The 25,411-nt window shown below is 40.1% G+C and overlaps 1 protein-coding gene across 16 annotated transcripts in view; it reads left to right on the top strand.

Annotated features, from left to right (window-relative positions):
• KIF21A (kinesin family member 21A) overlaps positions 1-25,411 on the top strand; it is a 162,335-nt gene that overhangs the window by 25,123 nt on the left and 111,801 nt on the right. For 2 of the 16 annotated variants that reach the window (XM_065554326.1, XM_065554333.1), the window contains exon 1: positions 2,619-2,761. The exons of the other annotated variants lie outside the window; for them this stretch is intronic. The gene's annotated coding sequence lies outside the window, so the exon portion shown is untranslated. Of the gene's footprint in view, positions 1-2,618; positions 2,762-25,411 lie in introns of those variants that run through there. 16 annotated transcript variants of the gene reach the window in all.

Consider the following 25,411-nt stretch of genomic DNA (forward strand, 5'->3'; position numbering starts at 1 on the left):
CTGATTAGAGTGAGTCTAGGTTTTGCTCTGTTTAGCATGCTTTGAAAGACCCTTTTCTTTGCACACCCTTTCATCAACAATTGAGCTGTAAGATGGCCCAGCATCAGCTTCTTGGAAGACAGTCACCAAAATGAAGCTATTCATGCTAGCTGCCATAACTAGGTGGAAGTGGCGAGTCTAGGTCCTATATTAAGAGAGAATTTCTTGACCATTGTTTTTTTATATTTGGCATCTGGACACTATGGTGATGGGTGGTTTAGAGAAGTGTAAGTACGCTGAATGTTTTTATTCATAGATTAAGGCCAGAGGGGACCATTAGATCATCTAGTCTGACCTTCTGTATAAACAGGCCATTGAATTTCACCTGGTTACCCCTGTATTGAGCACAATAACTTGTTTGACTAGAGCATACCTTCCAGAAAGGTATCTAGCCTTGGTTTGAAGATGTAAAGTGATGGAGAAACTACCATTTTCCTTGGTAGTTAGTTCCAATGGTAGTCACCCTCACTGTTAAAAATGTGTGCCCTACTTCTAATTAGAATTTGTGTGGCTTCAGATTCTGGCCATTGGTTCTTGATTCATTGGTCTATAAATGGTTAATCTTGAGAAGAATAACAGTGGAATATGTGATTTTTATTTTTTCCTATGAATGCTGATGTAGTTTACATTAGAGCAACATTGCAGAAGCACTTGACTTGATGACAGAGCTTTGTATTTCCACAAAACAGAAGTCAAGTGATAAGGCACTGGCAAAGTCTATAGGTGAAACGATGAGGAAAACAAACTGTCTCTAGGAGACCCTTAAAGTGACACCATCTGGTTGAGAAATCACGTTGGGGGGAAAAATTGTTTCCTGACCGTATGTTGCAAACAACACTCCAGATTGTTAAAACTGTAAGATCTGTAATTACTAATCTATTTTTTTTTACTGTTTGCTTGCTTTTAACATATTTTTTTTCCAGCTTCAGCAATGAAAATGCTTGTCTTTGATTTTCATATGCTCAAACAATGTTGCAATGTATGAATTGCAAATATTGCAGAACGGAAATTTTAAAAAGAGCAAACAAACATGGAAATATTTCTATTGATTTTAGATTCTGTAAAAGTTTATACTTTTACAAATATAAATTTTAGGCCAAATTTTACTTGATAATGACCCTTCAGATCTTGTTTCTTTTGTTCTAAAAGTGAAACGGATCATTAGCTTAACAAAAATTGGGTAAAACTTCTTTGGAAGTTAGGTGCTATCATTTTAGTTTGCAATACATAAGATTTTATTTGTTCAAGGAAGTAGGGATACTTCTGGGTTTTTATAACATTGTATCCCATTTAACGGATGTGCTTTAGGGTAAACAAGATACATCAATCAATTTTAATAAAATAAGGATTTTAAATATCTGCTAAACTGCCATAGGAAATATTTTGGAAAAACACATTTTGTTCCATAGATGTTAAAGGACAATATCATGAAAGTTGAAAACCAGACAGCTAAACTTCCAGGCCTTTGTTATTGCAGTGGGATTGTCAATTCTTTGAAGTGAGCACTTCCTCTTAGCACCCTTCCCGCACCCCAATCCCTACCCCAGCCCTACATTCATAGTCCTGCATACAATTTCCCCACTCAGATGTGGCACTCTGGCCAAAAAGTTTGCCCATCCCTGTCCTAGCATATGTGCAATGTGCCTCAGGTGGCACGTGACCAGGATTCATCACTGAATTTGGTCCGCTGGTTGGATCCTTAGCTTCTGAAGATGCACTATTGTTATTGAATTGAGATTGAGTGTGTTAGGCATTTGTGTGGGTGTAGTGGAATGTGATGATACTTGGAGTTTAGGGTTGTGTTGGGCCTAGCTGTTACTTTAATTTAAGATTTCCTAGCTTTTTAGTGTTTGTGAGGAAATATTCTGGAGCAAATATAGCTCTTTAGTTGTTAGGGGATATGGATATATGTATCTCAGCCAGTTATAAAAACGATCTGTCTCATAGGTTTGTACAGTGTCCAGCTCAATGGAGCTGTGGCCTCTAGGCACTGCTGTAATACAAATAATAAAAGATATTAATTTGTTTCCTCTATCCACACCCATGTTTCTTGTCATCGTAAGCAATGATCCTGCAAAGAGTTACATGGCTGTTTAACTTTACACACTGTGAGTAGTCCCATTTAAGTCAGTGGAATGATAGTATCCAGGTTCCAACAGTGTAAAAAGTTATGTAAATTTATGTAAGTCTTTGAAAAAATTGAGGCTTTACATAGTAAGCTCTTTGAGGCAGGGATCATGATTATCTCAGTTATTTTTACAGTGGTCCTGAGGTGCCGTAATATAAATATATAACGATCATAGCTCTTGTAAGAAGGTGGATTTTTATTTTAAAAGTAAAACTAAGCGTTTTAATAGTGTCTGTGCTTGCGTCCCCCAAATACATGAGCCTTTGATGAGCTGTATTGTGCAGCCATGCCACAAGTAATTTGCATAAATGGCCTCTCACTGCAGCTGGGAAATGTATGATTTTGAACTATTGTGTGCCAGAAAGAGCTGATTCAGTTGTGTCCTAACAAAGAAATGGGTTTCGACCCTGAAGGAACTTGTCTGGACAGACTTTTCTGTCTTTTCCCCAAGGAGATGCAGTCAAGCATTCAGCAAATAGAAGAGACCCCAGGATCAGGTGTTGATGCTTTTGTGTGAACTGGAGCTGAGAGAGACTGGCAGAGCACTGAACAGGCCAGCAGCTGTGCACATAAGGGAAGAATTGTTCCAGAAATGTATGCAGAAAAACAGCTTTGCATGTCTGAAATATAAGATATTAACATAAACAGATTGAGAAAGTTGAATTGAATTAAGTAATAAAGTTATGCAAAGAGATGCACTATATATAGGCTTGGAAGGATTAGATTATTGGTAAATGTTGGTGAAGGTTGAGTACACACACACACACACACACATACACACACACACACACACACACACACATTTCCAAATAAGAAAGTAAGTAAGAAAAATGTTGCTTGAGAACTTATTAATGTTTGATTTAAGGATATTTTTGCCATGTATATTTTAACATGTGATATTGACAATTTTGTGTTTTAATGGTTATAAAGTTTTAACCTTTTGAATCTCAACATCTTCTGTCTTTAAATAACTATGGCCTGACTCCCCACATAATGTCCTGCTACTCTGCAAATTGAAGTAGGTAAAATATAAAAAATTGCTTAAAAATAAACGTAGATATTGTATTTTGAAATTATAAAAAAAAAAATACTTCTGCCAAGCCTAAGTATACACAAGTTTTAAACAAACCTTGCTAATAGTATTCCAGTTTTATCTGGCTTTCTGATTAATTGTAATTCTGATTTAATCTAGAAAACTGAAACAAAATAAGACATGCCGTCTGCAGATTACTAGAATTGTGGCTGAAACAGAATGTATTCTGTCTTTGGTAACATAGGTTTCAGTTTTATAAAACAGACATAAAATAGCTGAAAGAGAGGCAGTTATTTTTAGGATTTATTTGCAGTACATGTTTCATGGGTTAACCATATACTGGATTCATTAATTTGTCAGGCTACACCACGATATACTTATGATTGCCGGCTGTTGAATAGACTTCATAGTGATTTGTACTAAAGTTAAAATCTTATCAAGTTATATGTTACCAACAATATTTGTTAGCTATGCTGCTAGCTGCAGATTGTTCAAGCCCACTTTACAATATCTGAGTTGTAGTTATAATTAGAGAATGTTAGTTCCCACAGTGACCTCCAAATCAGATTTGCTCAGTCTAAACTGTATGTCAAAGCAAGAATTTTCTAATTGCCAGCAGTGGATGTTCAACCATCAGAAAAACAAACCGTTCTTTCTACTTCACACATTATCAGTAGTCAAGAATTGGAAATTGGCCTGTAGTTTCATTTGAGGCAGAAGAGAATCTGTTTTCTCTCTCTGTTAAGACTCTTCAGTGCTGATGCTAGTGGCACCTTAGGATTTTTGTCAGTAAATTGATTAGATATTAGTATGGAGCTTGCATACGCATTATCAGTGTCCTCTTCTGACCTTAACCATGCGCTAAATGCCGGTAGATCAATTTTTAAATAGTCTACTTGTTTTACTCAACTTCATTCATTTTCCTGTTCACCTTTCTTATTCTTGGCATAATTAGGGCCAGGTGCTCTTATCCGTTTGTGCTGGCAGAGGGAAGCTAAGGCCAATGACCTTGGCAGAGAGGAGGGATAGAAAGGAGGAACAAATCTCACAGTAGAGTTGGTCAGAAAATGCTTAGTCTCTTCCCAATGGAAAATTTAGCCCGAAATGGAAAAACATTAATTTTTGTGAGAAATTTCAGAGGAAAATATAATCTTTTTGTCAAAAAAAAAAAAAATCAAATGGAAAAAAAAATTATTTTTTTTCAGCCAAAAAAGTGTTTTGAGCCAAAAAGTTGACATTTTCTGTAGAAAGCACATGCTTAAAAATTGTTAATTTAACCAAACATTCAATTTTTCTGTTGACAAATATTTTCCATCAAAAATGTTTTATCAGCCCAAGCTTCCACCTTTCCTCAGTAGGCCTACCAAAGCCGCCACTCAGGCTGGTGCGCCGAGAGTGATGGGAGTGATGGGAAGGGAATAAGAATAGCTGTACCTAGCATGCTACCTCCTCCTAACTCCATATGTTCCCAAGTAGATATTAGCTTAAGAGTTGCACTACAAGCCTTTTATCCCTCCTCAGTGGAATAAGGTAGGGGGGCAAGATTAGGGTGGTAACTAGTGTCAGGTCAGTTTCTGGTATTGCCATCCTGCTAAGGGGGAATTCTCTACACTACAACCCTTGAATGTAAAGTGATGGAAAATTGTTTTCCTTCTCAGCTCCAGCTTCTGCTAGGTTTTTTTTTACATGGGGGACTGACCCAGGCTCCTAGTCTTCTGAACTGATCATAACTGAAGATTTTTGCTCCTCTGTCTCATCAAAGGCCATTTCTTTCTCTCCCTCATCTTCTCTTTTCTGTGAAGCCCCAGTGCTTTCAACCTTCAGTGAGGCGGACTGGATGGGATTTCTTATGGCATCTTAGTAGAAGTGCTAAATAATCTTTCACTGACAGAATGCCTTCATCCCAAATACTGTTTCCCTCTTCTTTTCCCTCTTCACCCCTACTGAAAACACTGCTCTACAGCCAAAATGCGTCTGAAATAAATGTAGTCAAACTTTACTAATTCTGGGTCACTGAGAACGAAAATGATGCTTACAATTGTTGTTTGGCTCTAGTTTTCAAGATATGCTATTGGGTCAGTATATACGACCCTTGACTTGGGAATGGCGGAGGATAAGTGAGTTATAAAGGGAAGGGATCTCAATTTAAACCAGAAATGACTAAAATACATCTTTGACTGGATCTATGAATAAATCTATGACTGGGTTTGGACACTACTTGCTTTTTAGGCAAAACAATGAATGATGCAATCTGAAGCTGGTATTGCGTCACACATGATATGAATTGCATCATGTTATTCCTAGAAGTCATGGATGATGCAATCATAACGAAGCTTACATCACTCTGCTGAACAAATTGCCCTAGATCAGCTCTAGAAATCATACAGTGTCGTGCTCTCTTATTTGTCAGTGTTTGATTTTGCAAAGGGACACATTTCTGTTTAGCCAAAGTGAGCAGAGATGCCTCGTACTTGTGTGAACAGTGCAGATAACTTCTGCTGTGTTTGTGGTGAAGTGACTTTTGCATCACAAAAGTGCAGTATAACCACTATGGTTAAGAAAGCCGATCACCTTTATTTTGGCTGCAAAATTGGAGATCAGGACAAGAGGTGGGCCCCACACATATGCTGCAACACTTGTGCAACAAATCTTTGCCAGTGGTTGAACAGGAAAAGGAAATCTATGCCTTTTGCAGTGCCAATGATTTGGAGAGAGCCAACAGATCATACCAGCAATTGTTACTTCTGCATGGTGCCTCCAGTTGGGAAAGGTGTGCCAAAGAAGAAAAAGTGGACTGTGCATTATCCAAACATTCCATCAGCTATACGCCCAGTACCCTACAGAGAAGGACTGCCGGTTTCCGATGCACCAGAATCATTCTCACTTGAGTCAGACGAGGAAGAGGAAGAGGATGAAACTTCTGGTCCTGAACCATCAATGTCACAGGACCCACATTTTCTCCCATCCTCCTCCTCTGAACCACAACTCATAACACAAGGTGAACTGAATGACCTTGTCAGGGATTTGGAACTACCCAAGAGTAAGGCAGAGCTGTTGGGCTCCAGACTACAGCAGTGGAATCTCCTGGCAGGTGATGTTAGGGTTTCCATATTTCGTGACCGTCAAAAGGATCTTGTCCCATTCTTCTTCATGGAAGGTGATCTTGTAGCCTGCAACAACATTGATGGTGTGATGGCAGCCCTCAACATCGTTCACGATCCAGATGAGTGGAGACTGTTCATTGATTCATCGAAGATGAGTCTTAAAGCTGTTTTACTGCATAATGGCAATGTTTTGCCATCAATTCCAGTTAGTCATGCAGTCCATATGAAGGAAACCTATGACATCATGAAACAACTTTTGAGGTGCATAAACTATGATCAACATCAGTGGCAGCTTTGTGGCGATTTGAAGGTTGTTGCTCTCTTGCTTGGTCTGCAGACTGGATACACAAAGTACTGCTGTTTTCTCTGCGAATGGGATAGTCGTGCAAGAGATTCCCACTAATCAAGAAAGATTGGCCACTCCGACAGTCATTGGAGCCTGGGAGGAAAAGTGTTCAGCATCCACCACTTGTTGAATCAAGGAAGATTTTGTTACCACCCTTACACATCAAGCTGGGTCTGATGAAGAACTTTGTCAAGGACATTGACAAAACACAAGCAGCTTTCAAGTACTTCCGTGGAAAATTTCCAAGGTTAAATGAAGCTAAGATAAAGGAAGGTGTCTTTGTTGGTCCTCAGATTCGTGAACTTCTTCGAGATGATGCATTTGACCATGCACTGCGTGGCAAGGAAAAGACGGCATGGAAAGCCTTCCAGTTAGTGGCAATAAATGTTCTCGGAAACAACAAGGCAGACAACTACAGGTTGTTGGTGGAAAACCTCCTCAAGGCATACAAAAGGCTTGGTTGCAACATGTCACTAAAGATACATTTTTTGCACTCTCATCTAGATTTTTTTCCACCGAACTGCGGAGCAGTGAGCGGCGAGTGATTTCACCAGGACATTGCAACAATGGAGAAACGCTATCAGGGCAAATGGAGCCCATCAATGCTTGAAGACTATTGCTGGACAGTGATAAGAGATGCTCCATTTAATGAATACAAGAGACAAGCCAAGAAGCGCCGAGTAGACACTGAATAGGACTAAACTATGTACATAATAGTTCTTTGTCTTTTGTTTCATAATAAATTTAATTTATATTACCCTTTTGCTGATTTTTAAAGTGTTACATAAACAGGACAGGTGAAATATTATCATGTAAAGCAACCATAAACACGTGAAAAGACCTAGGTTTACAATTTATGATTAAAACTCTACTATCTACACAATATACATAGACATAAAATGTAAAAACTTAAATATCTTAGAAACAGTAGCCAATCAGTTGTTTTAATTTTCATATTTGAATTCAGCACATCAAAATACATAATAAATAGCACATTTTATCTCTGAAGCAGACGACTTCTCAAAAATTGTAGACCAGTGAAATCAGCGCCTTTGAGTGACATTGCAGAAGCTGCTAATAGCACATCAGTTTAGGACAGGAAGTGGACAATAATATTGCACCTGGTTGAAGCGGCAGGGCAAATTTTGGCTGGTAGAATATTGTTAGCTTCAGTGCCAAATTCCAGTTTTGCAAATATCCTTACTCTTGCAAAAAGTAGTGGTTGAGATATTTGCTTTACATTTGCCTGCAACAATAAAAGGGCACCTAACGTCATGCTGAGGCGTTGCTTCTGTACTGATTTGGAAGGAAGAATGGCTCCTACTGAATTGGCAACATCACTTCCTGCAACAACCTGAGATTTATTTTGAGAGGTCACCTCTCAGCCTACTGTCCAAATTAATCCTAGTAACCTTCTGAGATCTACCTGTTACAGCCCAAAATGGCACAGTTGCTGGCTTCAGTTGGTAGAAGTCACAGCAGAGTGATGGAAGACTTCAGATCTATCCCTTTTGTAGTTGTGTGTGCCACCTCCACCACAAATCTTTTGCAGGTTGTGTTAGAAAGTGTAGTTAGGGAAGAAGTAGATAGTTTGCCTGCTGAATTAAAACTGGAGGCCTGACATTCAGGAATGTACAAAATGTAATTGAGCCACAAATACAGTATGGGGTGTGTAATTTTTTCTGTTACTATTTTGAGAGTTTTAACAGGGCACTAAACTACGGTAAGTTTTCTTTTTTTCTTACTGCACAGTTAGGGTTTGCTAGCTCAGAGCTTTCAGTCATTGCATGCACAGTCTACCGTCTGTTTCAAAACAGAGCAACTTCTGTTCATTAGGAACAGTCAACAATAAATATGAAGGGAGTTTCTGCAGTTTGCTTTGGAACTTAGTGGATTGGATGTAATGGATACTACACTTTTATAAAAACAGTAGCCGAGGCTGAGAAAATCAGCTATTGGTTTTGTTCCATACGTGTTACGCTAAAGGAAGGCTGGTAGAATGAAGGAATTATGCACAGCAGATTATTAAAACACACTTTTTTTTCTAGCTTGTTAGCCCACTGTTAAGAGTCCGTTTTTTATCTCAGTAATGTTAACTGAGCTGTCAACTCATTAATAGTCATCACTTGCGTCTGATGAAGTGGGCATTCACCCACGAAAGCTTATGCTCCAATACTTCTGTTAGTCTTAAAGGTGGCACAGGACCCTCTGTTGCTTTTTACAGATTCAGACTAACACGGCTACCCCCTGTTACTTAACTCTCTGATAATTACCACAACTTGTACATTTTTTTTAAACTGCTCTGATTTCTATTCTGTGAAGTGTTTTTTAATTTAAAAAGCTTTGGAAATGTTTTGCAGCGTAAGCCAGAAAAAGCATGTTAGTAACTAAAATCTTCCAAATCCTTGTTTTGGTTAAATGAAGTTGTGGTTTAAGGTCTCACTGCATAAAACTACTTGGATTAATTGGACTCAGTCCCATCTGAGCTAGGGTTACCATATTTTGAGTGTCCAAAAAGAGGACACTCCACGGGGCCCCGCCCCCGCCCCGCCCCTGCCCCAACTCCACCCCTTCCCCAAAGTCCCCGCCCCAACTCCGCCCCCTCCCCTGCTTCCCGCGAACATTTGATTCGTGGGAAGCCTGAAGCAGGTAAGGGGAGAGGTGTGGGGAGGAGGCACGGCCCAGTCTGGCCCCCCTGGCTTTTCCAGCCTGGGTCGGCTCGGGCCCTGGGGTGCCGGCCCCGGGCCAGCCCCCGGCCAAGCACCGCCGGCCCGGCCCTGGCCCCCGGCTCAGCACCGCCGATCCCCGGCCCAGCACCGCCGGTCCGGCCCCGGCCCAGCACCCCCGGTCCCCGGCCCAGCACCGCCGGCCCGGCCCCGGCCCCCGGCCCAGCACCGCCAGCCCCGCATGTCCTGATTTTCCTGGACATGTCCGGCTTTTTGGGATTTCCCCCCGGACGGGGATTTGAGGCCCAAAAAGCCAGACATGTCCGGGAAAATCCGGACGCATGGTAACCCTAATCTGAGCCCTGATGACCACAGACTGCGCTCTCTCTCTTGCGCATGCTCTTTCCTCTCTTCTCTTCTCCTCTCCCTTTTTTATTTTTGGTAGCCTATTTTCCCCTCTTGCTTGTAGATTACTCTGCCTTTTTGTAGACATGTGGGAGGGAAGATCAGTTTAACTTATTTAGAGAACATGGAATAGTAATTTTTAGCTTTGTTTCCTCTGACCTTTGAAGAGCTAGAATCCTTTGTTTTGTGACTGAGCTCTTGTTGCTAACCATTTTTACAAGGCTGTGTTTTAAATGATAGAGAAACTAACTGGCATGCACCAGACTACATATAACAGAGCAAATGGAATTGAGTAGAATAGCTGTGATTTTTATTTAGTTTAGATTTGTAGCCAGGGTAAAGTTTGTGGATTGTTAGAAGGTAATTTTTTACTAAGGTAGTGAATGGGAGGAAGAGGGATGGGCAGAAGGGGAGTCGAGAAGGAGGGAGCAAGATTCATTTGTCTTGTTCTTAGCCTGGTTGTATGTAAACATTCCAGACTTTGTTACCTGCTGTAAAAGTGGTGGAAGGAAAAGCCAGCTTTCTAAACACTATTCTTTTTAAAGAAAAATAGCACTTAAAAAGATTTGCAATCGAATGATAAGAGGAAGAAATCATTAACAACGTAGAATTGTTAAAATTGTATACCTCATTGATTCACAATTGGTGGATCATATGGAATAATCCTTCATACACTGCTGTATGTTTTATATTTCTTTATTAATATTTTATTTGGATATTAGTGAATTAGCTGTTTTTGTTCTTTAAGCTGCTTTGGGAATGTAAAAAGCACTCATTTCCCCCACTCCTCAACTTCGCTGCAGGTTTTGATGGTAATCTTTGAATGCAAGGAATTTCCTGAATGTATGTACTTGATTTATATATAACTTTTTAAATAATCTAATTTTGGAGGTTTAAAAATGTGTTAGAATTTTGATAAACGGAACATTTTAATTTCATGTTAGCGTAGAGGTAAAACATGGTTTTTATTTTTTTATTTTTATACTCTGAGCATAAGCAGAACATCCTCTCTCTAGAACACTCTTTTTAATAATTGCAGCACATGAATATATTCTGTATAACATGTGTCTCACTTCATGATATGCATTCCTCCCATCGAGATTCATTTACCTGTGGGTAAAGGATTTTACTACCACATTGAAGTACTCAGCAAAGAAACCTAAAAAATACCTAAGTATACTTACTTAAAAATACATAAGTAAATGTTGCATTAGTCACTGCCGTCTCTGTAAACTACTTCTGTCCTCAGTATTTTCTGAACTATCATATTACTTTTGGTAGCATAGTTCTACTTCAGCTAAATTCTTACCCCTGAAAATTGCATATAAGAAAGGTAAATTAAATATTGTTAGACAGTACATTTATGTTAGGCAGTAGCCTGATCTATAGATTCTGTATTAATTATACTGATTACTTAAGAATTCCTAGTTATTACTTTGAGGGTTGACCAGTTCTTGTCTCAAGATCAGGCCCAGGGTTGTTTAAATATCGTTGGAAACTTGATATGCACGATTACAACACTCACACTATAGGAACTCGTTTTTTATATTTACAAATAATTTATTAATACATTTAGCACAGTCACAAACATCCCAACTCAGTAAGGTTAGAGAGAGATACTACAGAATGTACATCTACACATCCATATACTCACAGCATCCCTTGCAGAACAAACTGAAATGTTAGCCACCATCACTTCCCTCATCACCAGTAGCCATCATTCTGGCATCTCCTAAGGACCACATCTCCTTCTCCTACTGCCCCTAGGCTGGGATGCTACTTTTATAATATGTTATGCTGATGCCACTATGTTTGATACATATTCAGTAGGGGTTTCCCCCCCTTTCCTTATCCGTATATCCTCACCTTACTAATTTTGGATTGTCCCTCTCTTATTGGTAGTATATCAGTGATCTCAACTTATTATCATATACGTCAATTCATTACCATGGCCCTCCTGTGATTAGGTATCTGCGGATGTAACTCATATACCTGTTATGTATATCAGTTCGTTGCCATGACACTGTTGTGGTTGGGGCACGTACCTGTGATCAGAAATTTCCCTTAAACATTCTATTTTCAGCTGTCCAATACTTGGGGTTTTCGTTGGGTTGTTTATCTGTTCAAAGTTCATAGGCCCCAAGCCTTCAGCTAACTTGCTGAAGCTAATGTCTTCCAGGATACAGGCTTGTAGGTTCCTTGAATTACTGCTGAATATAATAAAAGCAGCATATAATGCAAAGCAGTGAATATAATAAAGGCAAGCTAGCCCACTGGGCTGCAAGGCATAGGGCATACCATATTAATATTGTATTATATACAGTATGAGTGCAGTTATGGTAACAGCATTACGTTGTCTTTCCCACAGTTATGTCCACTTTGCTCACTTATGTCAAGGGATATATGTGATGGGTTTGGGCCCTTTGGGGTGTCACCTGATGTGCTGAGATGCCACTGAGTCAGCCTGTTCTGCCAGCCTGGGTCCCCTTTACCTGGCCTTGCTGGGTTAGGCTCACAAGCAAGCCAAGCACACAGGCATGGCCACACCCAGCTGCACAGAGAGACAGAGATCTGCTCTGGAAAGATTCCGCCTTAGGGGTGTGCCCCAACACACTGGTGCCCACTCCCTTTAAGGAGTACAAACCCAAAGGTTTCATGAAATTCACCCCCTCCCTCAATGCAGAGGGAGATGTGCACAACTTCTTGCCGCTCCCCCATTAGAAATTACATAAACTGGGTTATATTATAAACAAGAAACAAGTTTATTAACTACAAAAGGTGAATTTTAAGTTAATATAAGAGATAACAGACAGAACAAAGCAGATTACTGACGCAAAATATGCAAGCTAAGCTCAATATACTTAAGAAACAGGTTACACAACGTAATTTCTTACCCTAATTGTTGTTTTAGGTGGGTTGCAAAGTTTCTGTGGTTCAGAATTCCAATTATATTTCTTTTCAGACTGGACCCCTGTCTCCGTCTGGACTCCCCCCTTGCCTTCGCTTCAGGTGACTTTAGCAGTCTCTCTTCTTGGGCAGACCATGCCATGGAGAGGAGGAGTCCCGTTTGCCTTCCTCCCCACCCTTAAGTAGGATTTACGTAAGGTGGGAATCCTTTGTTTCCCAAACTTGACCCCCCCCTTCCCTTCCAGTGGAAAGTTACAAGAAGTTCCAGGTAATGTTTAGTATCAGGTGACAAGACCACCTGACTCTGTAGTATCACAGCATCCATGAGTCAGTGGCAGTATGGAGCATCTGCAGGATGGCCAATTCTTTTCACAGTCTGTTGTCGTCGCTAATGGGCCATCAGCCCTGTCTGGCTTTTCCATTGTTGTACCTGAAGTGTTAGCAGTGGGCGTCACCCGAAGTAGCATAGTTGAAATACACAGTCAATATTCCTAACTTCAGACACAGAAATGATACAGGCATACAAATTGGATAATCACATTCAGTAAATTATAACCTTTTCAATGATATCTTACAAGAACCATCTTGCATAAAGTACGTCTCAGTTATGTCATATTCATATCATAAGCATATTTCATAGAGAATCTGGAGTGAAACATCACAATATATATCCCACAAAACTCTGCAAAGCTAAATGTAGCTTTTGGCATTAATGAACATAAAGCCTGTCATTTTGTTCTATGGCCTAGTACAAGTGCCTTCACAGGCAACTGGTTTAAAACGTAGTATCCAAAACAGAGATGAGGAAAGATGCAGAACAACAAGTTAAGGAACTGGCATAAACTGTGGTTTGGATCTCAGGTGATGTATGAAGGGTTTTCTAACTTGTAAGTAACCTTGCTATAACTTATAACTAGGAGTCCGGTGGCACCTTAAAGACTAACAGATTTATTTGGGCATAAGCTTTTGTGGCATCTGCAGAAGTGGGTTCTTTATCCACGAAAGCTTATGCTCAAATAAATCTGTTAGTCTTTAAGGTGCCACCGGACTCCTTGTTGCTTTTGTAGATACAGACTAACACGGCTACTCCTCTGATACTTTCTATAACGATAAGTGGTTTGGGAGGTATATTTCAAAGCACACTACTGTGTAAGGTGAACTGAATAGGGCTGCAAGAATCTGTTTCCCGTAAGGGTTGGTGTCCTATTAAACTTTCCTTTCTGTATTTGTATTTAAACAATAAATTGACTAAGTTTGGTTATTTGTTCCTTTCAGCATTTTTCATAATGAACCACAAGAGTAGTGAAATCAATCGGCTATACTATTTATGCTATTTATGTTCTTTATCCTTTTGATTAAGGGTCCTTTAAAAAAAATGTGGACCTTAAATAATTTATGATATGTTTGTACAATGCTACCACAATGGGCCCAGTCTGATGTGATCTTCCAGGGCTACCACAATACACATTATTAATAATAATACTAACTGCTGGTAGGCTGCAGAGTTAGCATTCTGTTGAGACGAACACAAGCATTTCACAATTGCTTCTGAGCTACTACTTCTATCTGTCTCTTTGCTCACTTGACATGACATCCTGACTTCAGTTCACACTTAGATTCTGTTCTTGGCAAACAAAATGGATAGAAACATAATTTTAAGAACATAACATAGGAACAGCCATACTGGGACAGACTAAAGGTCCATTTAGTCCAGTACCTTGTCTTCCAACAGTAGCCAATGCTAGGTGCCCCAGAGGGAATGAACAGAACAAGTAATCATCAAGTGTTCCATCCCCTTCGCCCATTACCAGCTTCTGGCAAACAAAGGCTAGGGACACATCCCTGCCCATCCTGGCTCATAACCATTGATGGACCTATCCTCCATGAACTTATCTAGTTCTTTTTTGAACGCTGTTATAGGCTTGGCCTTCACAACATCTTCTGGCAAGGAGTTCCACCAGGTTGACTGTGCATTGTGTGAAAAAATGCTTCCTTTTGTTTGTTTTAAACCTGGTGCCTATTAATTTCATTTGGTGCCCCCTAGTTCTTACGTTATGAGAAGGAGTAAATAACACTTCCTTATTTACTTTCTCCACCCCAGTCATGATTTTATAGACCTCTATCATATCTGCTCTTAGTTGTCTCTTTTCCAAGCTGAAAAATCCCAGTCTTATTATCTCTTCTCCTATGGAATGAATTCCATACCCCTTATCATTTTTGTTGCCCTTTTCTGAACCTTTTCCCATTCCAATATATCTATTTTGAGATGGGGCAACCACATCTGTATGCAGTATTGAAGATGTGGGTGTACCATGGATTTATATAGAGGCAATATGATCTTTTCTGTCTTATTATTTTTCCCATGCTTGTTGACCCCCCTCAAAGAATTCTAGTAGATTGGTGAGGCATGATTTTCCCTTACAAAAATCATGTTGACTCTTCCCCAACAAATTATGTTCATCTATATTTCTGACAATTTTGTTCTTTACTATAGTTTCAACCAGTTTGCCTGATACTGAAGTCAGGCTTACTGGCCTGGAATTGCCAGGATCACCTCTGAAGCCCTTTTTAAAAATTGGTGTCACAATAGCTATCCTCCAGTCATTTGGTACAGAAGCTGATTTAAATTATAGGTCACAGACTACAGTTAGTAGTTCTGCAATTTCACATTTGAGTTTCTTCAGAACTCTTGGGTGAATACCATCTGGTCCTGGTGACTTATTACTGATTAGTTTATCAGTTTGCTCCAAAATCTCCTCTAATGATCCCTCAATCTGGGACAGTTCCTCAGATTTGTCACCTAAAAAGAATGGCTCAAGTTTGGGAATCTCCCTCGTATCCTCAGCTGTGAAGACCGATACAAAGAATTAATTTAGTTTCTCCGCAAAGGCCTTATCGTTCTTGAGTGCTTCTTTAGCATCTCGATCATCCAGTGACCCCACTGGTTGTTTAGCAGGCTTCCTGCTTCTGATGTACTTTAAAAATAATTTCCTATTACTTTTTGAGTCTTTGGCTAGCTGTTCTTCAAATTCTTTTTTTGTCCTTCCTAATTATATTTTTATACTTCATTTGCCAGAGTTTATGCTCCTTTCTGTTTTCCTCACTAGGTTTTAACTTCCACTTTTTAAAGGATGCCTTTTTGTCTCTTACTGATTCTTTTACTTTGTTGTTTAGCCACAGTGGCACTTTTTTTGTTCTCTTACTATGTTTTTTTAATTTGGGGTATACATTTAAGTTGAGCCTCTATTATGGTGTCTTTAAAGAGTTTCCATGCCGCTTGCAGGGATTTCACTTTTGGCACTGTACCTTTTAATTTCTGTTTCAATAACCTCCTCATTTTTGTGTAGTCCCCCTTTCTGAAATTTAAATGGTACAATGTTAGGCTGCTGTGGTGTTTTCCCTACCACAGGGATGTTAAATTTAATTATATTATGGTCATTGTTACCAAGTGGTTCAGCTATATTCACCTCCTGGACCAGATCCTGGTCTCTACTTAGGAATAATGAATTGAAGCTTTAATGAAAGCTTTAATTCTGCAGAAACTTTTATGTAAACACCAGTGAAATGCTGGTACAGTGTATTAGCTTAATCCAATCCTGCAGTCACTTACAAGCGGCTAGAACAGCATAGCAGACAGTCTCTAGTACAATTTGCTGCTTGGATATCGGGTCCAGCACACACACACATGCTCGAGCACAGTCATAAGTAGTGGGTTCCAAACGCTTGACCTCTTTATTTCCTCTGGCAGTCATACAGTTCTCATATGTTGGAGCAGAAATCCAAACCTACAGATGGCTCAGCATTCCCTGGGACAATTCTGGACTACATATTTTATTTCCATCCACCCTTCTCCACCTTGACTCTTCTTCTGAAGATCCTTGGAAAGATGGGAAAGGATGGAGTATAAGTGATGATAGGATTCCCAGACTACCGTGGGAAGGGACCTGGTGTGAGACCCAGATGTCCGGATGCTGCGTCTATTTCACCCTTTGTGGAGTAATGTCCAGTCATAGGATCCCAGTCTGTGCAGAGCTTATTGCCAAAGGCCGTGCACGTTGGCCAGTCTGCCTAGGCTTTCCCATATAGTCAGAGGCAGCCTGTCAAAATTAAAATGATGTAGTATCTTCATGCTTCTATCTTTCTCTCTTAAAGGTAGGAAAGGTTCACACTCTTCCACTGATGTGAGACAAAGATAAGCATTTTTCAGTATAGATTTAAATAAAAGCTTTAGACCAAGATTTTAGAAAGTCGGTACCTGTAATTGGATTCATAAGGACGAATTTTCAAAAGTGCTGAACTCCCAGGAGCTTCGATTGGCTTCCCTGTATATGAAGGACTCCATTTCTAGAGCCTGTAATGGGAGAATATATTGCTGTTGCATCTGATCTAGTTACTCAGTTTTTCTAGGCTGCCTTCCTCAAAGCACATACCACCCTATTCAGCCTACTGATCTTTCCTGGAAATAGAATGTCGTCTGAGCTGCTTATGTTAGCTTTCTTTCAGCCCCCTGGTTTTCTGTATTTAGTTTTCATAGCTGCCAGTTATCGCCACATGAGAGTCAGGGAGTTAATGGCCCTGTCCTTCTTTGCATGGTTTTGCAGTGTCCTTTGGTCCATATTTACTCCTCTCCCATCCTTTTTATTTATTTGAAGGTCATCTCTATGTTGGTCAAAGTATAACTCTCCCACACTTTGTTGTGACCAATGTCCTGACACAGAAAGGAAAGCTGGCATTTCTTTTCTCTTCATCTTCTCTCCACCCTTCCATGGAGTCAGCAGGGCTGTGAAGGCTGAAGACTCCTGGTGTTGGGAGTGGAGAGTATTGTTCATACATTAACTATCATGTTTCTTCATTGTTAGCAAATGATTATTTATAATACATATGTATACATATGTGTGCATTTGTATATGAATAGTTATGTAAAATAGATATAACAAACAGAGAAGTGTTAAAAAGTGTCTATTGCCATGAGTTTGGGTCGTTGTGCTACTTGCATGTTGGAAAACCACAAGTGAGTTACGAAGGTCATTCCAAATGAGTGTATCAACTTCTATACTACATCGCATCATCACTTACTCAGATTACTGTATTTTTCACTCCATGCATCTGATGATGTGGGTTTTAGCCCACGAAAGCTTATGCCCAAATAAATTTGCTAGTCTCTAAGGTGCCACAAGGACTCCTCGTTGTTTTTTCTGGTTGTCCTATATATCTTACAGAAATACTATTTTAGGAGTGTTTCAGAGGGTTTTTTTTTTTTAAATTGGGATTCTTGGTTTTGTTTTTATGTTTTTAATCCCTCTCCCTCTAAGTTACCATCAGTCTCCACTTTGCAGGACTCTGAGGGTATGTCTACACTGCAGTTAAAACCCCCTGGCAGGCCTGTGCCAGCAGACTCGGGCTCATGGGGCTTAGGCTAAGGGGCTGTTTAATTGTGTAGACATTTGGGCTCAGGCTGCAGAGGCCAGGCTCTAGGACCCTGTGAGGTGGAAGGGTCCTAGAGCTCTGGCTGCAGCCTGAGCCCAAGCATCTACACTGTGGTTAAACAATCCCTTAGTCCAAGCCCCATGATCTTGTGTCAGCTGGCACGGGTCAGCCGCGGATTTTAATTGCAGTGGCCTCATTAAGGAAATAGGCCTTTTAAGGAAGAGGCCCTTGCTCCCAGGGAGGAGCACACTGATTGGCCCCCAGGCTGGGAGTACCCTGTCTTACAGAGCTCTGTGCTGAACGTCATGGAAGATGAGATTTCCATTTGGACCATTTTAGTGTGTGTATATATAGGTTACAGTAGGCTTTCCTGGAGAATCAGGAAAGTTTCTTTTGTAGTAAGATAAATGATATCAGGGGTTATAATCACTTTTGAAGTTGGGTGAGCTCCAGCAGCCCAGCTGAAGTGGCCACAAAGTGATGAAAACATCTCAAAATGACCGGAAGTAGCTTTCTTATAACTAAAAATGTCATGAATTTGAGATCCAATACCATGGGATGCTGCTGGTCTAGAAGTGAGTGATGAGTCTGCCCGGGAAGCTAGAACTTTCTGTTCATCAGTAGTATAAAGCTACTGCTTCTGTGAGCTATCAGACTTTACAGATGTTATGCTTTAAAAGTAAGTTACTGTTGCAGGACTGAAACTTACCCATCCAGGACCTTGAGTAAGGGTAGCTTTTTTGGGAGGGCGGCAGAGGTAGAATTGGGAGGGTAGAGAAGATTCCAAAATAGGGAGGAGGAAGAAATATTTTACTGACAGGTTGTTGGGGGGGGAGAGGTGAGTGCCCCCCCCCCCTTTTTAAATGACATCTGTTTGAAGCGGTTCAGCATTTTGAAATGTTTTAAAGGGAGATTTACTGGGCAGCAGGTGAGGTGATAAAGGTGCATTTTAATTTAATTTATTGCTTGGATATTGCCTCTGTGTGTGTGAGTGTATATTATATATGACAAAACAAAAGATGACCTGCATTAGTGGAGTCCAAATACTATAGTGATGAGCACGTTAGAAATGCATATAAGATTTGACAAATGTACAGCTCAGTTTTCACAATTAAGACTGTAAATCTGTTGCACTCCTCCTGTTGCTACTTGCTGGGTCATCTGGGGGTTGATGCTGCCAGTCTAACTTCAGTTTATAAAACTTTATGTTGAATCTTGTCTCAGCATAGATTCTACTCTGTGTGTTCACCTTCTTGTAGAGTTTGTTTTCCAGAGGAGCACCTCATGCAATCAGTAGTAATTCAAGTGGCGATAATTTATCCTGTGAATTTCTCTTTTGAGAACTACCTAATACAGTACTCTTACAGGAGGATAAATACATCAGACATTTTGACTTTTAAAAACAAGATGCTTAAGTTAGCAGTACAAAAATAATTACAGCATTGGAACATTACAAAACACTGTGAATATTTACTTGCATATAATTGAGTGACTTCCTTCAAAATTTTGGAGAGAAAAATAATTCTTCAGCTTGGGAATTAGAAAGAGTGAGTAGTTTAATATAGGATGAGATCCTGGTTTCATGGTTGATAACTTATCAGTGGAGCTGCTTCCAAATGGTTTGAAAAACTGTTCTTTTATTAAATAAATATTGAATTTTAAATTTAAAAAGACATATGACTTACTTCTCGCTTTTTTCTCCTTGGTAGTAGGTAGCCCCAGGCATTTCAGATCTTAATTCTGAAGTGCCTATTTGTCCTGCTTGCCTATATCTCATTTTATATTTTTATTTTTATCGTTTTGAAGGAGGTGAAAGGGACATTACAACAGTCAGTGCTTATCTAGAACAAGCAGCAGGCAAGGAATAGGGCAGTTTTCAAGTTTCCTTTTTGGAGATCAGCATATTGCTGTAATACTTTACTTACTGTGGGAAAAAGATTTTAAAGCTACTTGTACATAATTTGGAGTGCTGCTGGTTATGCTGCTATGTTGCAGACTCATTGAAACGTTGACAGGCACATTATTTCTCCTTCACTGCTGACATTGTCTTGAACTAAAAACAAGGAACTAATTTTTTTTTAATTGGGAACCACGAAAATCCTTAACGTTGTGTCCCTTTCCCTCCCTCAAATAATCAGTTTTATTCTTTGCAAATGGTATGTTTCTTTAAAGAAGATATCCTTTGCAGATCTAACCTCTAATTTATGATTTAGAAGTTTTGTCCATGATTTAAAAAGAGAAATTAGGTGACTGGTAGCCACGCTTGCAGAATCTTCTGTAAATGTCATTGGGTGGCCACTGGAGACAGAGATACTTGAGAGCAGACTTGGGGTTCTCCCCTCCCATTTTCTCTTTTCTTGAAGAGTGCACAAAGACCCTGTCAGTCTGTGTGAGGATGCATCTGTGTTTAACTCTCTGCCAGACGTTCCAGAATTTCACAAGAATTGATGTGAGAAAAATGCTGTTTTACTGTTACCCAGCTGATAGAGCTGGGATCAAAAGGTGGGGGTGGCGGCGTGTCAGGCAATGACAGAAAGAAACAGTAAAGAGTGACTTTATCCAGCTCTAAAATCTTGGTCCAGTATTGTGAATAAGACTTCTAGCACACGGTTAGTGGCTAAAAGAGCCTGTCCTGATGAGAGCTACAGAAAAGGATAATTGTTTTAGGAAAATAAATCTCTTTAAGAAAAGCAAACCCATGTATGTTGGTTGACTGAAAATAAGGGAACAGCCTCCAGACAAATCCAATTACACCAGTGCCATATTTCCTTTATTAAATTTTATTTCAGTTAATTCATTTATTTTCTCCTGATTATTTGCAAATTGAAAACGACAGCTTGCAGATCTCCAACCAAAAAGCTTCTTCCTTTAGTTTTTAAAAAAGACATTGTTTGATATAAAACAAGCTTGTTATTTTAAAATAAGATCTCTAATATGCGAAAGACCAACTAGTAACTACTTAATAGCTGAGACTGGTGAAAAGTATTTTAAAATAATAACATGATAGATGTACCAGGAGGATTGCTGTCATCTTTTTATAGAATCCTAGAAATGTAAACGTGGAAGGAATCTTGATAGGCCACCTAGTCCAGTCCCCTGCACTGAGGCAGGACTAACTATTTCTAGACCGGTTTCAGAGTGGTAGTCATGTTAGTCTGTATCAGCAAAAGCAACAAGGAGTCCTGTGGCACCTGAGAGACGAACAACTTTATTGGGCATAAGCTTTCATGGGCTAGAACCCACTTCGTCAGATGGATCAAGTGAAAAATACAGGAGAAAGGAAGATGATGTCTATCTGTATCTGCACGAGTTTTTTCATGAAGTTGATGGATTTCCACTTCATATGGCTAAATTCAGTGCCTTGCACTTCAAAAGTTATTTTTCCTCTCTTGGTATTCTGTTAATTGATTTATCTCGTTAGACAGACCTCACACTTGGCAACGTAACCCCCATCCTTTCATGTATTTATACCTGCTCCTGTATTTTTTACTTCATGCAACTGATGAAGTGGGTTCTAGCCCACGAAGCTTATACCCAAATAAATTTGTTAGTCTCTAAGGTGCCACAAGGACTCCTTGTTGTTATTTCTAGACCATCGCTGACAGGTGTTTGTCTAACCTGTTCTTAAAAACCTCCAATGATAGAGGTCCCACAGCCTCCTTAGTTAACTACCCTAATGTTTAAGCTAAATCTTCCTTGCTGCAATTTAAGCCTATTACTTCTTTTTATTCTTTGAGGACAGGACAAGAATGATTTATCAGCCTTCTCTTTATAACAACTTTTACGTACTTGAAGACATGCTCTCCCTCAGTCTTCTCTTCTCCAGACTAAACACATTTTTTTCAATTTTTCCTCATAGGTCATGTTTTCTAAACCTTTAATCATTTTTTGTTGCTCTCCTCTGGACTTTCTCCAATTTGTCCACATCTTTCCCACAGTGTGGTGCCCAGAACTGAACACAGTACTCCGGTTGAGGCATTATCAGTGCTGAATAGAATGGAAGAATTAATTCTCATGTCTTGCTCACAACACTCTGCTAATACATCCTCTGATGTTCACTTTTTTTGCAACAGTATTACATTGACTCATGGTTAGTTTGTGATCCACTATAATCCCCAGATTCTCTTCTGCCGTATTCCTTCCTAAGCACTCATTTCCCATTTTGTATTTGTGCAATTGAGTATTCCTTCCTAAGTGTAGTACTTTGCATTTGTCCTTATTGAATTTCATCCTATTTCAGACAATTTCTCCAGTTTGTCAAGATCATTTTGAGTTCTAATCCTGTCCTCCAAAGTTCTTGCAAGCCCTCCCATCTTGGCATTATCCACAGATTTTATAAGTATACTCTTTATGCCATTGTACAAAGTATTCATGAAGATATTGACTAGAACCGGACCTAGGACAGTTCTCTGTTAGATCCCACTTGTTACAGATAGTAATCAAGTCATCCCTTGCTGAAGTGGCTGGTCCTATGATGGTGTCACTAGAGTAGATATGGGGACAGAGTAGGCAACAGGGTTTGTTATAGGGATTGGTTCCTGGGTTAGTGTTTCTGTGGTGTTGCTGGTGAGTATTTGCTTCAGGTTGGGGGACTGTCTGTAAGCGAGGACTGGCCTGCCTCCCAAGGTTAGTGAGAGTGATGGATTGTTTTCCACAATAGGTTGTAGATCATTGATGATGTGCTGGAGAGGTTTTAGCTGGGGGCTGTATGTGATGGCCAGTGGTGTTCTGTTATTTTCCTGTTGGGCCTGTCCTGTAGTAGGTGTCTTCTAGGTATCCATCTCGCACTGTCAATCTGTTTCCTCACTTCCCCGGGTGGGTATTGTAGTTTTAAGAATGCTTGATAAAGATCTTGTAGGTGTTTGTCTCTGTCTGAGGGATTGGAGCAAATACTGTTATATCTTAGGGCTTGACTGTTGACAATGGATCGTGTGATGTGTCCTGGATGGAAGCTGGAGGCATGTAGGTGAGAATACCGGTCAGTAGGTTTCCGGTATAGGGTAGTGTTTATGTGACCATCACTTATTTGCACTGTAATGTCCAGGAAGTGGATCTTTTGTGTGGACTGGTCTAGGCTGAGATTGATGGTGAGGTGGAAATTGTTGAAATCCAGGTGGAATTCTTCAAGGGCCTCCTTCAGGTGGGTCCATATGATGAAGATGTCATCACTGCAGCGCTCAGGGATGTGTCTGTGTAGATTTGTTCCCATGCTGTAGCAGGGAGTTTCTTGAGCAGATGGTGTAGTTTATTTTGGTACTCCTCAGTGAGATTGGAGGATAGTGGCCTGTAAAATGTGGTGTTGGAGAGTTGCCTGGCAGCCTCCTGTTCATAGTCCGACCTATTTGTGATGGCTACAGCCCCTTTGATTATAATGTCAGAGTTGTTTCTGAGGCTGTGGATGGCGTTGCGTTCTGTACAGCTGAGGTTATGGGGCAAGTGATGCTGTTTGTTCACAATTTCAGCCTGTGCACGTCTGTGGAAGTCCAGTGTGTCATTTCGACTGTCAGGAGTTCACGCAGAATTCTTCTTCTTGTAGTGTTGGTAGGAGGGTTCCTGTTGGTCAGTGCTCTGTTCAGTGGTGTATTGATAATATTCTTTGAGTCAGAGACAGCGAAAGTAGGCTTCCAGATCACCGCAGAACTGTATCATGTGCGTGGGGGTGGTGGGGCAGTAAGAGAGTCCCCGGGATAGGACAGACTCTTCTGCCAGGCTAAGTGTGTGGTTGGATAGGTTAACAATATTGTTGGATGAGTTAAGGTTACCACTGTTGTAGCCCCCTGTGGCATGATGGCACCAGAGCGGTTCCAGCCTCTTCCTGGATGGTGTGGGGCCCCCCTGAAATGGTCTAGACAGAAAATTGGGGGGGGATTGGGCTAATCATCTTGTGGGCACATGACACCCTTATTTTTGTAGTTCTACACTGCTGCTGGCAGCAGTGGTGCCTTCAGAGCTGGGGGCTCGGCCAGCAGCCGCCACTCTCTGGCCTTCCAGCTTTGAAGGCAGCACTGCTGCCACCAGCAGCAGCAGAGAAGTAAGGGTGGAAAGACCGTATCATGCAACCCTTACTTCTGAGTAATGTTTGATCTTTGTGCTGGGAGGAGTGCTACGGGGCACTAAGGCAAATTTGGGGTGACTATGGTTCCCATAAGTCTCCTCCACCCCCTCCCAGCACTGCCCCTGACTGGTGTAGATATTCATAGTATGATACTTTTATTTTTTACACGGCTTTGACATTTAAAGTATTATCACTGAGTTAGAACCCACTGAAACTAATGGGACTGTTCATACCCCAAGGCTGTTATTTCAGGCTCTCTGGAAACTCAGGCAGGCATCTTTGCATTGATTATACTTGCTCCACAGTCATAAAAGTTAGAGGCCCTTTTTGAAAATGGAAAGCAGAGAACCTGGTGAACTATTGAGAGGACCTGACTTGTCCTTCATGCCACCCCTGTGCTACTACATTTGGGAAACACTGCATTAATTGCAAGACCAGGGTTTTGAGTCTTAAACAGAACTTGTCCTCCAGGAGACTGTAAGGTATTTGAGTTAAATAGATGCCAGCAGAACAAACAAACTGAAGAATTTTAAAGAGTCAAACTAAAAAGCATTTTCCTGTCAATCAGATTTCACATGATTGGTGCTGTGAAGTCAAGGTCTGTGTAGTTCTCCAGTTGTTCAGAGTTTTTCAGGAAAGGCAAGTTTTGAATTTCTAATTTGAAATAAAATAAGAAATGTTCATGTTTTCTTTGTACATCATAAAATTATTAAGAGGCTGTTGTTAGTTTAGGTCTAGGTAAAGACTCTATTCATTCTCTCTTCATTTTTGATACCAATGGACACATCTACTGGAATCAGCTGCTTTTTAGAAGGTGCTCTCAAAGCTTTCAGTAACTCCATGGTTTTTATTTAGCATTCCAAATTATAGTAATATAAAATCTTGTTCATGGAGATTCCTTTTAGTGGGTGTGTGCTAGAAAGGGCAAATCATTTACAGAATTCAGTAAAATGGAGACCTATATTTACAAGCTAAACATGCTTGTATGCAAATATTCAAGTTGTAGATTTTTTTTTTGACTGAGAGGTTGTCTGTGTATTACTTTTTATGTAATAGTTCCTTTGAAGATAGTTTTCAAAGGTTTGTTTAGTTTCCACCACATACTAGAGGAAATGTTCACGAGAGAGATACTTCCTGATATATTATTTATGAGTTTCCTGCATAGGGATTAACTTTCAGAAAACATTACTAGTAAATACAACGTCTGTAAGTTGTCTTGCAGTGTGATACAATAAAACCTTCATAACGAAAATGCCAAAAAGTATGTTTGACTACCTTCTACATCCCTTGTTTGAAAATAA

This window comes from Chrysemys picta, chromosome 1 (assembly GCF_011386835.1).
Source record: "Chrysemys picta bellii isolate R12L10 chromosome 1, ASM1138683v2, whole genome shotgun sequence".
NCBI classification, from domain to species: domain Eukaryota; kingdom Metazoa; phylum Chordata; order Testudines; family Emydidae; genus Chrysemys; species Chrysemys picta.